We start from the raw sequence: 14,345 nt of genomic DNA on the forward strand, positions 1-14,345 counted from the left end.
ATCCAGATTTTCTGGATTGTATTTTTTTTTTTTTTTCTTCTTCTTTCCTTACAAGGACATGGGCTTGCTAAGAAATTGGTTATGTCTGTGCGCAGGAGCATCCGTCTCCCTCCTCTGTGTGTATTTGTCTATAGACAAATACACTCAATTATTGAGAGAGAGATATACCGTAGGTAGCAGTCTGTGTGTCTGTCTGTGTGTATTCCCAGGGTGAACTGAGCTCACTGCTGTACTGAAGCTGATGGGTAAGATCTGAGAATGTGTAGAGTAACCTTAGCACTGGCAGTCAGCCTGCATCAGTTCTATTAACACTGTGTATGCTGGGTTGCAGCTGTTTCAGGTGCTCTATGTCTTACACTGTTTTCTTCAGAGGTCGGCATATGTGTGTATAGATTTGAGTTACTGCTGCTGTGTTCCTAGTTTGATCATTTTACTGGCCGCGGGTTTTTGCTTTGGAGGCATAATTCCATCTCGCCTGTCGAAAGCGTTTTTCTGGAAGCCACGCTAGTCCCTTCTTGGCTAAACCGTAAACATGAGACTGCCAATTCAAGGGTTAAATAGCTGTGCTCATTTGTGTACAGCCTCTGAATTGGGGGTGGGGGGAGGAGGAGAGGAAAAGGGGGTATTTAAGGATAACTTGCGCAAACGCTGAAGCCTCACCTGCACCGTCACCTTTACAGAAATAACCTGCTGGTTTTTTTTATTTTTTTTTATTTTGCACAAAATGTGATCTTTTAAAATTTGAATTGCTTGGGGTATTTTAAATGTATTTGTACATAATTCCTGTTTGAGGCACAGGCTTGGAGCCGTCGGATATCATAAGGATGGTTTGTTATATCATGTGGCCATCATAACAAATAACATATCCTCTTTCCTTTATGGGAGAAGGAAGGGCTGCTGTTTCTATCATGATTAAGATTTAAAGTATTATAAAGGAGATTTAGTATGATGAGGATGGATTGTATCATCTATATTTTTGCTTGAATATTAGTTACCAGGATTGTCTCTCTAGTTTGTTTTTTTTCCTGATACTGTTTGCTGCTGGAGATCTTGGTTTTAGACCCTTTTTTTTTTTTGTTACCTTAATTTTCCTTTCCGTGGTCCGTAATCATTTTACTGTCTCTCCAGCCTTAATCATATGGTATCCTCTTTCTGTGCCCCCTCCCTCCCGGTAGGCCAAAAGTAGCCTTCAGATAACAATTTTTGCAGATTTTATCGAGGGTCTAAGATTTGAATTGCGTTGTTAACCCCATTATTCCAAGGCAAGCAGGTAGCATATTCTCACACATGGGTGACGTCAGCGACGGAGCCTCGGTACGGACACTTGAAAAGTGAATTGCAACTTTAAGTTATAGAAAGTTTGCAATTAGCCCGTACCGCGCATATGCGAGTGCCTTCCCGCCCGACATAGGTGCACGGTCCCTCAGTTTCTTAGTTTCCGCGGAACTAAGAAGACACGTTTCAATGGCCATTGAAAACTTTTTTGTCTTCCCGCTCTCGCATCAGTGACTTTATCATTTTTCGTGTTCTTTTCTTCTTTTATTTCTTTTCAGTTACTTCAGTGTAAAAAAAAAAAAAAAATTGCTCTTTTTATCCCTGGTGGGGCCTGTTGTACCACCTTAGCCTCCGATTTTGATTTCGCCGAGGCGGTCTTCCCGTCAATGTCATGCCTGCAGACTGAATTTAAGAAGTGTGGTCGCTGTGCTTGGCCCATCTCTGTGACTGACTTACATCGCTGGTGTCTTCAGTGTCTAGGACCGGAGCACCCTCCAGAATCCTGTACTCGTTCATCACTTCAAAAAAGGACTTTGAAAAACCGCATTCTTCAACAACAACATTTGTTCGGTGTTGCTATGGAGAGGGAGCAGACATTGGCACCGACCAAGGCGATGGTGCACTCATCGACACTGGCAGAAACATCTCCGGTGTCGTAATCTCCAGTGGGTAAGCCAGCTAAGAAGCCTTCCCCTACCTCATATGGGACTCAGGTCAAAGTGGCATTGAGTCGAGTCATGCTGACCTCGAAAAAGTCTCGTAAGTGCCCGGTCCTGATTTCGGTGAGTGCCTCGACATCGACCTGCTCATCACCGGACCAGAGCACAGCACCAATGGTACCGGCTAAAAAGTCTGTGGTACCGATGCTCTCCCTCAATCAAAAGATTGACAATTTGCTTCGGGAGGAATAGGGTGAGCATTTTCAAATGTTAGTTCCAACTCAAATTATGGCCATGTCGACACCGGCTATCCCAGCCACGTTGACACTGGCTTTCCAGACGCTTCAGTCTGAGCAACGAATGACACAGATCGCACCTCATTTTAATGCTCCACCGGTGTGGAGACCATTGACATGGGAGTCGATTGATCCATCTCCACGGCACCAGTTGACCTCGACTCAAACATCCAGAGAGGTTACTCCGGTGCGATACCGGAAATACTCTCGTAAGACCAAGCATCTTGAGGCTTTGACACCGAGTCTTTCACACCATCCTCATTCCATACAGGATTCGGATTTATTTGGAGACTCGGAATAGGAACCACTTTCTACTGCAGATGAGGACTCCTCTGGTTCAGATTCACTTCAAATGATCGCCTCAAAGACCTTCTGGTTTTTCTGAGCGGTCTTCTTTTTCTAAATTTCTCCGTCGGATATCTGAAGATTTTTCCATCCTGCTAGAAGCGGATTCAAGCATAGTAAGGAGTTCTTGGAGGCTCTGGATTATGATCAGCCTCCTAAAGATCTGCTGAAGCTCCCGCTCCATGATATTCTATGAGAGACTTTCTATAAGAACCTCGAGACACCTCTCTCCATTCCAGTAGTGCCTAAAAATTGGACTCTTAGTATAGGATGGTACCTATTCCAGGTTTTGCTAAACCACAGCTCCTGCATGAATCTTTAGTGGTTGAATCCACTCTAAAGAAGTCATCGGGGGCTAGTGTCTATGCATCTGTGCCTTCTGGCAGAGAAGGTAGAGCAATGGACAAGTTTGGTAAGCGTTTTTACCAGAATGCAATGTTGACCAATAGAGTGGGTAATTATAATTTCCATTTCTCATTTTACCTAAAATATTTGGTCAAATAGCTTGCATCTTTTCAAAAGTATATTCTATCTCATAAGCAATCGAGATTCCTACAACTCATTGCTTCGACTTTTCAATTGCGGAAATATATGGTTCGCACTACTTATGATACTTTTGAACTTACATCACAAGCAGTGACCATGTCGGCGGCCATGAGGCGCCTTGCCTGGCTTCATATTTCTGAGATTGATGTAAATCACTAGGATCACTTGGCCAATGCTCAGTGTCTAGGAGATGAACTTTTTGGTCCTTCAATGGATACGACTACTTAAATGCTATCCGCTCATGAGACCAGATGGGACACTTTGGTTAAACCAAAGAAGAAGCCTCAACCACCCCGTACCTTCAAGCTAGCTTCTTCGTACCAGTGCAGGTTTTCGGCTAAGCCTGCTCCTATTGCTCCTTAGCCTAGGAAGCAGAAGCAGCAACCACGTCAGCAACCTAAAGAAGCTGCTCAACAAAAGCCCACACAGCCTTTTTGATGTGTTCCTCATGAGCATAGCCACAGTTCCCATTCTCCAACCGCTACCTCCGCCGATCAGAGGGCGGCTTTAGCATTACGTAAATCGTTGGGAGCTTGTTACTACAGATCTCTAGGTTCTAGACATCGTTCGTCAGGGGTATGCTCTCCATTGTCATACCCTACCTCCAGATCATTCTCCAAGAGAGTCTATTTCGGACTTGATACAGTCTTCTCCTCTGATTCAGGAGATTCAATCCCTCTTCCTTCTCAGTGCCATCAGAGGTTCCTTTAAATCAGCAAAGTCAGGGATTCTACTCCCGGTATTTTTTTAATCCTGAAAAAGACCAGAGGTATACGACCCATTCTGGATCTCAGAGATCGCAACAAATTTCTAGTCAAATAGAAATTCCGGATGCTCTCCCTTGCCCTTCTATATCCACTTCTGGATCAGGACAACTGGCTATGCTCTTTAGATCTCAAAGAAGCCTCCATGAATATACCAATTCATCAGGCTTCCTGCAAGTACCTTCGGTTTCAGGTGAATGGACGTCATTGCCAATACAAGGTTCTTCCTTTTGGCCTGGGGTCTTCTCGCACAGTCTTCACGAAGTGTCTGATTGTTGTGGTTGCATCTTTCTGATCCCACGGTCTTCAAGTCTTTCCTTACCTGGGCAACTAGTTGATCAAAGCTGTGTCATCTCGGCAGGTGGCTCTGGCAACATCTCAGACCATTGCCTTCCTGCAAGTTTTGGCATTCGAAGTCAGTTTCCCCAAATCTCACCTAATTCTGATTCAATGTCTTCAGTTCATTGGGGCTATCCTTGATACTACTCTAATGAGGGCGTTTCTCCCTCCAGAGCGCCTGAACAATTTTCTCATCCTCTGTCAACAGATGTTGCAGGTACACTCCATCTCTGCGAGGCGCATGATGGTTCTCCTGGGCCACATGGCTTCCACAGTTCATGTAACTCCTCTAGCAAGGTTACATCTTCACATTCTTCAATGGGTCCTTGCTTCTCAGTGGTCTCAAGCGTCAGATCGTCTCTCTCAACATATTTCTGTCACATCATCTCTTCAGCAGTCACTTCAATGGTTGATGACCTTCAATCTATCTAAAGGTCTTCTTTTTCATTTACCCGCCCCCCCCTCCACCAAAAGGTGATAACGACGGATGCATCTTCTTTATGCCTGGGGGGCACACCTGGAGGGTCTTCAAACACAAGGTCATTGGTCTTCTAGGGAGCGGAAATTTCACATCAATTTCCTTGAGCTCAGAGCGTTATATTATGCTCTCAAAGCTTTCCAGCATCTCCAAGGATTCAAGACTAAGTTAGACAAGTTCCTGGTGAGCAAGAGTGTGCGCTGGTAGGGCTAGTCTCAGTTGGAGTGCTGGTCTTTGACCAGAGGGCCGCCGCGTAAGCGGACTGCTGGGCATGATGGACCACTGGTCTGACTCAGCAGCGGCAATTCTTATGTTCTTGAGTCCCTAGGTCCTCCTCCTTCACATAGACAATCAAGTGGCAATGTGCTACATAAACAAGCATGGAGGCATGGGCTCTCTTCTGTTATGTCAGGAGGCTTAGAAAATCTGGCTTTCGGCGACGGCTCACAGCATTTTCTTAAAGGCTGTCTACATTTAAGGGGGAAAGAATTCCCTGGCAGACAACCGCAGCAGAATTCTTCAGTCTCACGAATGGACTCTCAACTCTGCGACTCTCCATCTCATCTTTACTCAGTGGGCACTCCTCAGGTAGACTTATTTGCAACTCCCCACAATCACAAGTTGCCCCAATTTTGCTCCAGACTTTACTGTCCTCACCATCTGGAAGCCGATGCGCTTCTCCTGAATTGGACAGGCCTGTTTCAATATGCATTCCCTTCAACTCCTCTCCTGGTGAAGACTCTGTTCAAACTCAAACGAGACTCAGCCACCTTGATTCTCATTGCTTCTTGGTAGCCCAGGCAACATTGGTTCTCCCTTCTGCTTCAGCTCAGCACCAGGGAGCCAATTCTTCTACCAATCTTTCCTACTCTGCTTACTCAGAATCAAGGATCTTTTCTACATCCCAACCTGCAGTCATCACGCAAGGCAGCTTGGTTTCTCTCAGGCTGAATTCATATAAATTACATCTTTCTCAGGAAGCCAGCCACTCAACAATGTTATCAACAAAAGTGGACTCTATTTTCTTCCTGGTGTTTCCTTCATCATCATGATCTAACTTCCTTGTCAGTGGAATTGGTGTTGGATTATTCACTTCATCTGTCTGACTCTGGACTTAAATCTACATCTGTCAGTCCATCTCAGTGTTATTACAGCTTTTCACATGCATCTCTACCTCACTCATCTCCCACCACTATGTCCAATAATTCTCCATTCTTCCATCCTATGGCTTATGCTCCTCTCCCTCCAGTCTGTGTCCCAAGTTCCTGCCCCCTCCCTCCTTTCTTCCATCCTTTGTCCAAATTTGTGCTCCCTCTCTTCCAAGTCCCAATGTGTCCCTCTCCTTCCCTCCTGTGTTCCAATGCATATCTCTCTCTCTCGCTCTCTTTCTCGCTCTCTTTCTCGCTCTCTTTCTCGCTCTCTTTCTCTCTCTCTTTCTCTCTCTCTTTCTCTCTCTTTCTCTCTCTCTCTCTCTCTCTCTCTCTCTCTCTCTCTCTTTCTCTCTTTCTCTCTCTCTCTCTTTCTCTCTCTCTCTCTCTTTCTCTCTTTCTCTCTCTCTCTCTCTCTTTCTCTCTCTCTCTTTCTCTCTCTCTCACTCACTCCATTCTGCGCCCTAAGTTCATGCCCCCTTCGGGAGAGTGTTTACCTTCTTCTGGCTGGCTCCCTCCTCCTTCCAGCCGCAGTCGTTTCTCTGCACAAAGCCACAGGCAGCGGCTCCTATGCCCATCCACATGGCTGAGCTGGAAGTCTTCCCTCAGATGTTGGAGGAAGCTCGTCCCACATCGGAGGGAAGGCTTCTGGCTCAGCAGCAAGACACGTGTAGACGCCACTGCCCGCAGCTTTGTGCAGAGAAACGACTGCAGCTGGAAGGAGGAGGGAGCTGGCCAGCGCCGGTGGGAGGCATGTATTTGGGGCACAGGATTGGGGACCGCAGGGTTAAATCATTCAGCTTGGCTGACAGTCAACCCTAGCTTAGTAAGAGACTTCATCTCAGTGTCCCCTGATGAAGGCATCATAAATGCCGAAACTTGGATCCTTGTTGGGATAGTCTTACAATCAAGGTTTCTTGTTGGTTGATTAGATCATCTCCCTTGCCTTTGTTTTCTCCTTTTTTCGTTCTTATTAAACTGGAGGGAGAGAGGGATACGCATTGGGACACCAAAGGTAGAGCAGGACCCCCATTCAAAAGTACAAGTCTGACGTAAGTGGGATGTTCATAAAACAGGGACTGCCTGTACTTATTTATTGCCTTTTTTGAAGGAAGCAATAGGCAATTACAGCAGTAAAAATATTCAAATTACAGTCAAAGTATGGTATCGTATGCTACATTAGTGCAGGGAAATTATGCAGAAACTAGAGCGATGACTTTCTCTATTGCTGGTGTCAAAATATGGAATGCTCAATTGTGACTGTGTGTAAACTGATTTCAATTTAAGAAGCAGTTGAAAAACTCAGCTGTTTGTTACTGTGTTTTTGTGGATTTATTAGTCGGCTTTTGAAGAAAAGAATCTGTTTAACCACGCTTGCTATTGCACTCTTGTGAATTATTAGTTGATAATTGAAGAGAAGAAATTGTTTTATGTAGATTTTATGATATGGTTTGTTTTTATCTTATGTATGTTTTAATTGATGTAAAAAACAAAAAAATTGCAGCAATCTAAAAATAAAAACTCAACAAAGTCGGCAAATAATATGGGGAGAGGAGGACACCTATTCCCACACTCAAGAAAACAGGGAATGAATGAAAAAGATATATATATGATATAATATATACTCAGTGAACCTATAAGTGTAAGAGACTTTAGTATCGGAGAACTGTAGTAGCCCGGGGGATTCAGATTAAGAGTATTAAATTGAACTACAGTTTCCCGATACTGAAGTCTCTTACACTTAAGGTTCACTGAGTATATATTATATCATATATATATCTTTTTCATTCATTCCCTGTTTTCTTGAGTATATGGGAAGAGGTGTCCACCTCTCCCCATATTATTTGCTGACTTTGAGTTTTAAATGATGTAAACCAGGGGTGTCAAAGTCCCTCCTCGAGGGCCGCAATCCAGTCGGGTTTTCAGGATTTCCACAATTAATATGCATGAGATGTATTTGCATGCACTGCTTTCATTGTATGCTAACAGATCTCATGCATATTCATTGGGGGAAATCCTGAAAACCCGACTGGATTGTGGCCCTCAAGGAGGGACTTTGACACCTCTGATGTAAACCATTTAGATTTTGTAAACGGTATAAAATAATTTTTAAAAAAATTACAATGTCCACACAATATGTGATAAAAACATTTTAATAGATACCTTAGGGTGTAAGCAAGGATGGAGCATATACAGTAGACAACAAGAGTAAGAAAATAAAGGGACTAATTTTTTAAAGAGGTTGGAATGGTGCCTGAAAATTCTTAGTTAGGGCAGGGGTGAATAAACATGACCTGCTATAGTCCGTGCAGCCGATGTCACTCGGGTGTTTGACTAACAAGTTAGTTTTTCCATTAAAGGCTTGGTTGACTTGCCAATCTTTCACCTGCTTCCTGAAGTAGAGATAGGCTTCGCTTAACACAAGTCTTTCATGGAGTGTATTCCAGAGTGTGTGAGCTACTTGGGAGAAAGCTCGCAGGCAGGTACCACATCCTGTGTTGCCCTTTAAAGAGGGTGTGGTTAGGTATATGCCTTGGGATGACCTTACTGACCTTGGAAGTGTATAGTGGGAGATCTGTTCTTTAAGTACACTGGATCATTTCCTTTGAGAGCCTTGAAGATCGGACATGAGAGTTTTATATTGCGCCCTGAATTGTACCAATAGCCAGTGAAGGTTTTGCAAAACTGGTTTGATGTCGTCATGCCATTTACAATCTGGTATTATTTCTTACTGGTACAGACCCTTTGCAATCAGACCGGTGTAGTGTGCATTACAGTAATCCAGTCTTGATGTTATCGTGGCATGCACAACTGAAACATGGCTTGCCTTTTCAATATAAGGAGAGAGGCAGCATAGTTGTCGCAAATTATAGCAAGAGCTCATGAAGGTTGCTTGGATTTGGGGGATTAGAGTAAGTGTTGAATCTAGCTGTATTCCAAGGTTCTGGATTTGTGAATTGAGGGGGAGCTTGTATTTCCCAAAAAAGATTTTGATGTCAGGTATGTATTAGGGACCCATAGAAGCTCGGTTTTATTTGGGTTCAGTCACGGTTTGCCCATTCTTGAATTGATGTTAGACAGGTAGTCAGTTTATTGGGTAATTCCATGTCAACTGGTCCAATTTCAACGAGTGTCCCCCACTTGACATCTTTCATGGATACAAAATAAAGGGGCCCCTAACTCTGGACCTAGTTGAGACCATGCCCCAAAACTTTGGATATCTTCATTAGAAGTCTCAACATATCCCCTGAAAAAAATGTAATCAAGTTCTAAGATGGTCAAGTGGGGAGCTCTGGACTACTTGACATGGAATGACCATATTCAGAGATGTGGGTAAATTAGGTTCACTGGGTATGAGTAGCCACTTGTCATCCACGTACATGTAGAACTGAGTGTCCATAGTTAATGCCTTATTAAAGAAATGACAATTTTGCATGAGGTAAAAAAACTCTTTATAGTTTATAAATCTTTCCTTTTGGCTAAGTCTTAATATTGTAATTTATAGCCAAAGAGACATGATAAAGAAACTGTTTTATTTTACTTTTGTGATTATGATGAACATACCGAGGGCCTCAAAATAGTACTTGGCGGGCCACATGTGGTCTCCGGACCGCAAGTTTGATACCATTGGTGTAACCTATTTGAAAACTGCTTTGAGAAGGAGACAGGCTCCTTTGGCCCTCCTGGTGTGTTTGTAGAGAATTTATTTATTTAAAAAAAACTTATATACTGTCTTTAAACAAAGCAGTTTCCGTAAAAATAAACATAACATAATTGCAGAGTACAAAACTGAATTACATTTCTAAAATTAAAACTAAATTACAATATCATCAAATACATTTTCTTTAAAAAAAAAAAAAAAACACCGCCACCCAAAAAACCATTTGCACCCAATGCCAAGGCACTGTAAGACAGTGAATCTCTCTTGGCCTGTCTTTTCATTCTTTCAGGGATGGTGGGCCAGGGGGTCTTGATTTCTCTTTCTGCATGCTGATCTACAGTATGCCCTTCCCTAATATGGGTTGTGCTTTGTTGCATCCCACTCGTCTGGAGTCCTCTGCTGCCGAATCCAGAGCCTTGTCTTTTTGTTATTTTATGCTGTGTTCTCTTTTCCCTTTTTTGCTCCATGGGCATTGGACCTCGAGGGTAGCCTCGATGGGAACTCAACAGCAGTGAGGAGGGAGTTCTGGGCCGATAAGCCTGTTCGGTTTATCCTACTGCTTTGTTACAAAGAATATTTATTTATTCATTCATTCATTTTTCTATAACGTTCTCCCAAGGGAGCTCAGAACGGTTTACATGAATTTATTCAGGTATTCAAATATTTTTCCCTGTCTGTCCTAGCGGGCTCACAGTCTCTCTAATGTACCTGGGGCAATGGGGGGGGGGGATTAAGTGACTTGTCCAGGGTCACAAGGAGTAGCGTGGGTTTGAACCCACAACCTCAGGTGCTGAGGCTGTAGCTTTAACCACTGCGCCACTTTAGAAATCAAAATATAGCAGAAGTGAGCCAAGTATAGGACAATGGAGCCATTGTGACATCACTGATGAGGTTGGCTCTTAGGCATTGGTGGAATGAGTCATTATGATGTCACAATACCAGCTCTGGTTATCAGAGGCTGAAACTCTTCACGCTATTTATTTATTCAGTTTTCTATACTGTTCTCACAGGGGAACTCAGTACATGAATTTATTCAGGTACTCAAACATTTTTCCCTGTCTGCCCTGACGGGCTCACAATCTCTCTAATGTACCTGGGTCAATGGGGGGATTAAGTGACTTGCCCAGGGTCACAAGGAGCAGCGTAGGGTTGAACCCACAACCTCAGGGTGCTGAGGCTGTAGCTTTAACCACTGCGCCACACTCTCCCCTTGAAGTACCAGTGAGCAGATCATCGTAGATAGGACAGAGCTCAACTTTGTGCTCTCTTTCTCTGCCTCCTGGTCGGTGGACACAACCCACTCGTCTGGATTCATCAGCTGTGACTAAAGGAAGAAACGTTATCAGGTACGATACATAATGTTTCTTTCCTAAACACAGAACACAGAAACACCCTCACCCAGTATGGAATAAGTTATCGCAAAGTACAAATAAAAATATGTAGGCAAAAGTTAAACTGAGCCACCAGGAAGCCAGACTGCGTACCGATTTTTTTTTTACAAATATTTTACATTGGAAACTGCTTAGATATTAGGCTTTATATAAATGTTTTAAATAAATGCAACACCACAGTGAAGCATGTCCCCTAATATTGTGCAAAATATACAGATTATATACCATTTTATTGGACTAATACAGTTGTCAATTAGCTTTCAGAGGCCAAAAACCTCCCTCCTCGGGCCAGTGAAGTATATGTACTGCGGTTATGGTATCCTGCCAACCCGTGACCAAGAAGTGATGTCAGAAAGGGGAGGAACTTGGGCCGGAGTGAGCAGCAGGCAGGAGATGCTACTTGCTGCAGGCTTCTAGCATCCTCATTGTACACAGTGTTTGTGTTCAGAAAGGCCCCAAAGCATAAGAGTACTGATGCTGGTAGTGATTTTTTTTTTTTTTAATTTCTATTCCACTTAAGACCTATGTGGATCACATGCAGAAGCTCTTCCATACAAATTATATAACATTGATATCAACATTGCAGCCTATTTTTTGAAATGAGTCAGGTGTATCATAACAACATTTGATATCTGTGGTTTCACGTAACTGCGGTAGGTCTTGGAACAGATACAGAGGCACTACTGTATTTATCTACTGCTATTAATTATTTCTATACTGCTACCAGATGCACATAGCGCTGTATAGAGTAGCAAAGAATAAGAAAACAGTCCCTGCTCCAAAGAGCTTACAATCTAAACAGCCAAGACAGACAAACAGGATGTCATGGATACAGTTAAGGGGAAGGGTTAATCAGCTGGCTGGGTTGGAGGGCAGAGGGGAGTACAGGACAATCAAGCCATTGTGACATCACTGTTGAGGTTGGCTCTTATTGGTGGAATGAGGCATTATGACATCAGAGGAGTAGGGTTAAGGATTGAAAGCTATATCAAAAAGGTGGGCTTTCAGTCTGCTTTTAAACAAGGGAAGGGGCTTCATGGCCAAACTCGGGTAATTTATTCCAGGCATAGGGGGCAGCTAAATGAAAGGAACAAAGTATGGAATTGGCAGTGGAGGAGAAGGGTAAAGCTAAGAGCGGCTTATCTGAGGAACCGAGTTCTCTGGGAGGTGTATAAGGAGAGAGAAGCGAGGAGAGATATTGAGCACACTTGTAGGTCAGCAATAAGATCTTGAACTGTATCATCCTCAGTGCTATAATCATGTACCTTGAACAGGGCATGAGTTGGGGAGTAAGGCAAGACCAGGGCAATGTCATAAGGAGCTTCAAAACCTGACCAAATCTGAGGACATAACAACCTATGGGAGAGCTTTGAGGATCTTCCTCCTGAGTTTCTGTAGTAAGCCCCAGGATGTCTAGTGCTGGCCTTTGCTATTGCACAAGGAAGATGTGTATTTTGTGTTATGAGCTTGTATGAAGAGTAGGGACGACACATGTTGGTTTCTGAGCTCCAACAAGAAGAAGAAAAACCCTAAAATGTAAGTCTGTACTTCTTTATATAGAGAACTTGCTGTGGTTTGTCATGGATTCTACTTCATCGCAGCGGATCCAGGAATACCTAATGTCCTAACCTTTTTTTTTTTTTTCCCCCAAGTTGCCCAATGCATTGTTTTAGGTGTAAGTGCAGAAGTTAAAATATTCTTAATCTCCTCCAGTGTTCAAATCTTCATCACCATATATTGTATTTGCAGAAAATCTATAGAAAACGCTTAGAGCAGTGTTCTTCAACCACCGGTCCATGGACTGGTGCCAGTCCACAGGGCCAGCACATGCATCAGGCCCAAAACAGTGTTCTTCAACCGCTGATCCACGGTGCGATCGATACAGCGTTATCTTCGAGCCAGCTCCCTCTTCCTCACTGATTCAGTGCACAAAGCCACGGGCAGTGGCTCCTACGCGCATCCTGCGCCTGAACCGGAAGCCTTCTCTCTGATTTTGCAACGTCGGAAGGGAAGACTTCCAGATGAGGCACGGGACGCACAAGGAGCTGCTTCCCGCAGCTTTGTGCACTGCATCAGTGAGGAAAAGGGAGCCGGCCTGAAGATAATACCTGGGGCGTCATAAAATGGCAAGGCGGGAGCAGGCCAGAAGGTAAGGCATAGCATGGAGGGAGGGAGACCAGAAAGGTAGGGGGGAACGATTTTATTTTTGAATTTAGTGATTGAATTATGTCAATTTTGAGAATTTACATCTGCTGTCAGTGTGCTTTTTGTAGTTTAATTTTGTGGTTAACCATTATGTGTTGTTAATAAGATTGTGCATCTGTGAAAAATGAATGGAAAAAATAGTGTTACAATTAGTACTATTATGAGGGCGGTGTCTGGGGTGGAGATTGGGTAGAGATGGGCGGGTCTGGCCCACGACTTAGCAGTGTTCTTCAACCCCCGGTCCACGGACTGATGCCGATCCACAGAATAATTCTTTTATTTCTGCCAGTCCATAGGTGTAAAAAGTTTGAAAAACACTGGCTTAGAGGAAGTGTGTACATGTAGGTCCCGGAAGCAAAAAGATCATGATTTGCGCCAGATCATGCCATATTAACGATAGAGATCAGCCTCGAACTCATGTGCCAGCACACAGCCCTTGATTGTCCAGCGAGACCATTAGGCCATGCCTTCTTTCTAAAATAGTTCTTGTCCAACCCAGTCCTCGGGGACTCCCAGCCAGTCAGGTTTTTAGGACATCCACAGTGAATTTGCATGAGAAGAGATGTGCATGTCCCTGCTTTCTTGGTAAGCAAATCTCTCTTGTGCATAGTCATTTTGGAAAGTCCGAAAACTGGAGATGGCCCCGAGAACTGGATTGAGAACCGCTGTTCTAGAACACTGTTTTTCAACTTTGTCCTGGAGTGCCCTGCCCCCCCCCCCCTTGCCAGTCGGGTTTCCAGGATATCCACAATTAATGTGTATGAAAAGAAATTTGCATATAATGGAGGTAATGTACACAAATCAAGTTTATGCGTACTCGTGCATATCCTGAAAACCTGACTGGCAAGGGGGGGAGCACTCCAAGACTGAGATAGAAGGTCCACGTGGAGTCCTTATCCCATTCCAGTTCTACTTCCGTTCTCTGGCCCTGGTTTTCTGAGACACCTTAAGTAAAACTCTGTACTCCTTGTGGTTTAACTCTAGCTGGGTAGTGCATACTCTGAGAATGCCAGCATGCGGCTTCAACTCATCCGATGTGTTTATTCTACAATTAGTTTCCAAGCCATCTACCCCCAGGGGAAACTGCATGTGTGTTTATGAAATACCTAGATGGCAGCATATTTTGGGACTCTACTGGGATAAAACATGTTTATTAATATAAATTGCTTTGTGAGCACATCTCATACTGCAGTGATCTTAGAGTAGGTATAACTGGTTGAGGGTACCACATAAATACC

The 14,345-nt window shown here is 43.7% G+C and overlaps 1 protein-coding gene across 7 annotated transcripts in view; it reads left to right on the forward strand.

The window, feature by feature from the left end:
* Positions 1–14,345, forward strand: part of HIVEP3 (HIVEP zinc finger 3) — a 391,298-nt gene that overhangs the window by 79,393 nt on the left and 297,560 nt on the right. The window lies entirely within an intron of this gene.

The sequence above is a fragment of the Geotrypetes seraphini genome, chromosome 8 (genome assembly GCF_902459505.1).
Source record: "Geotrypetes seraphini chromosome 8, aGeoSer1.1, whole genome shotgun sequence".
NCBI lineage: Eukaryota > Metazoa > Chordata > Amphibia > Gymnophiona > Dermophiidae > Geotrypetes > Geotrypetes seraphini.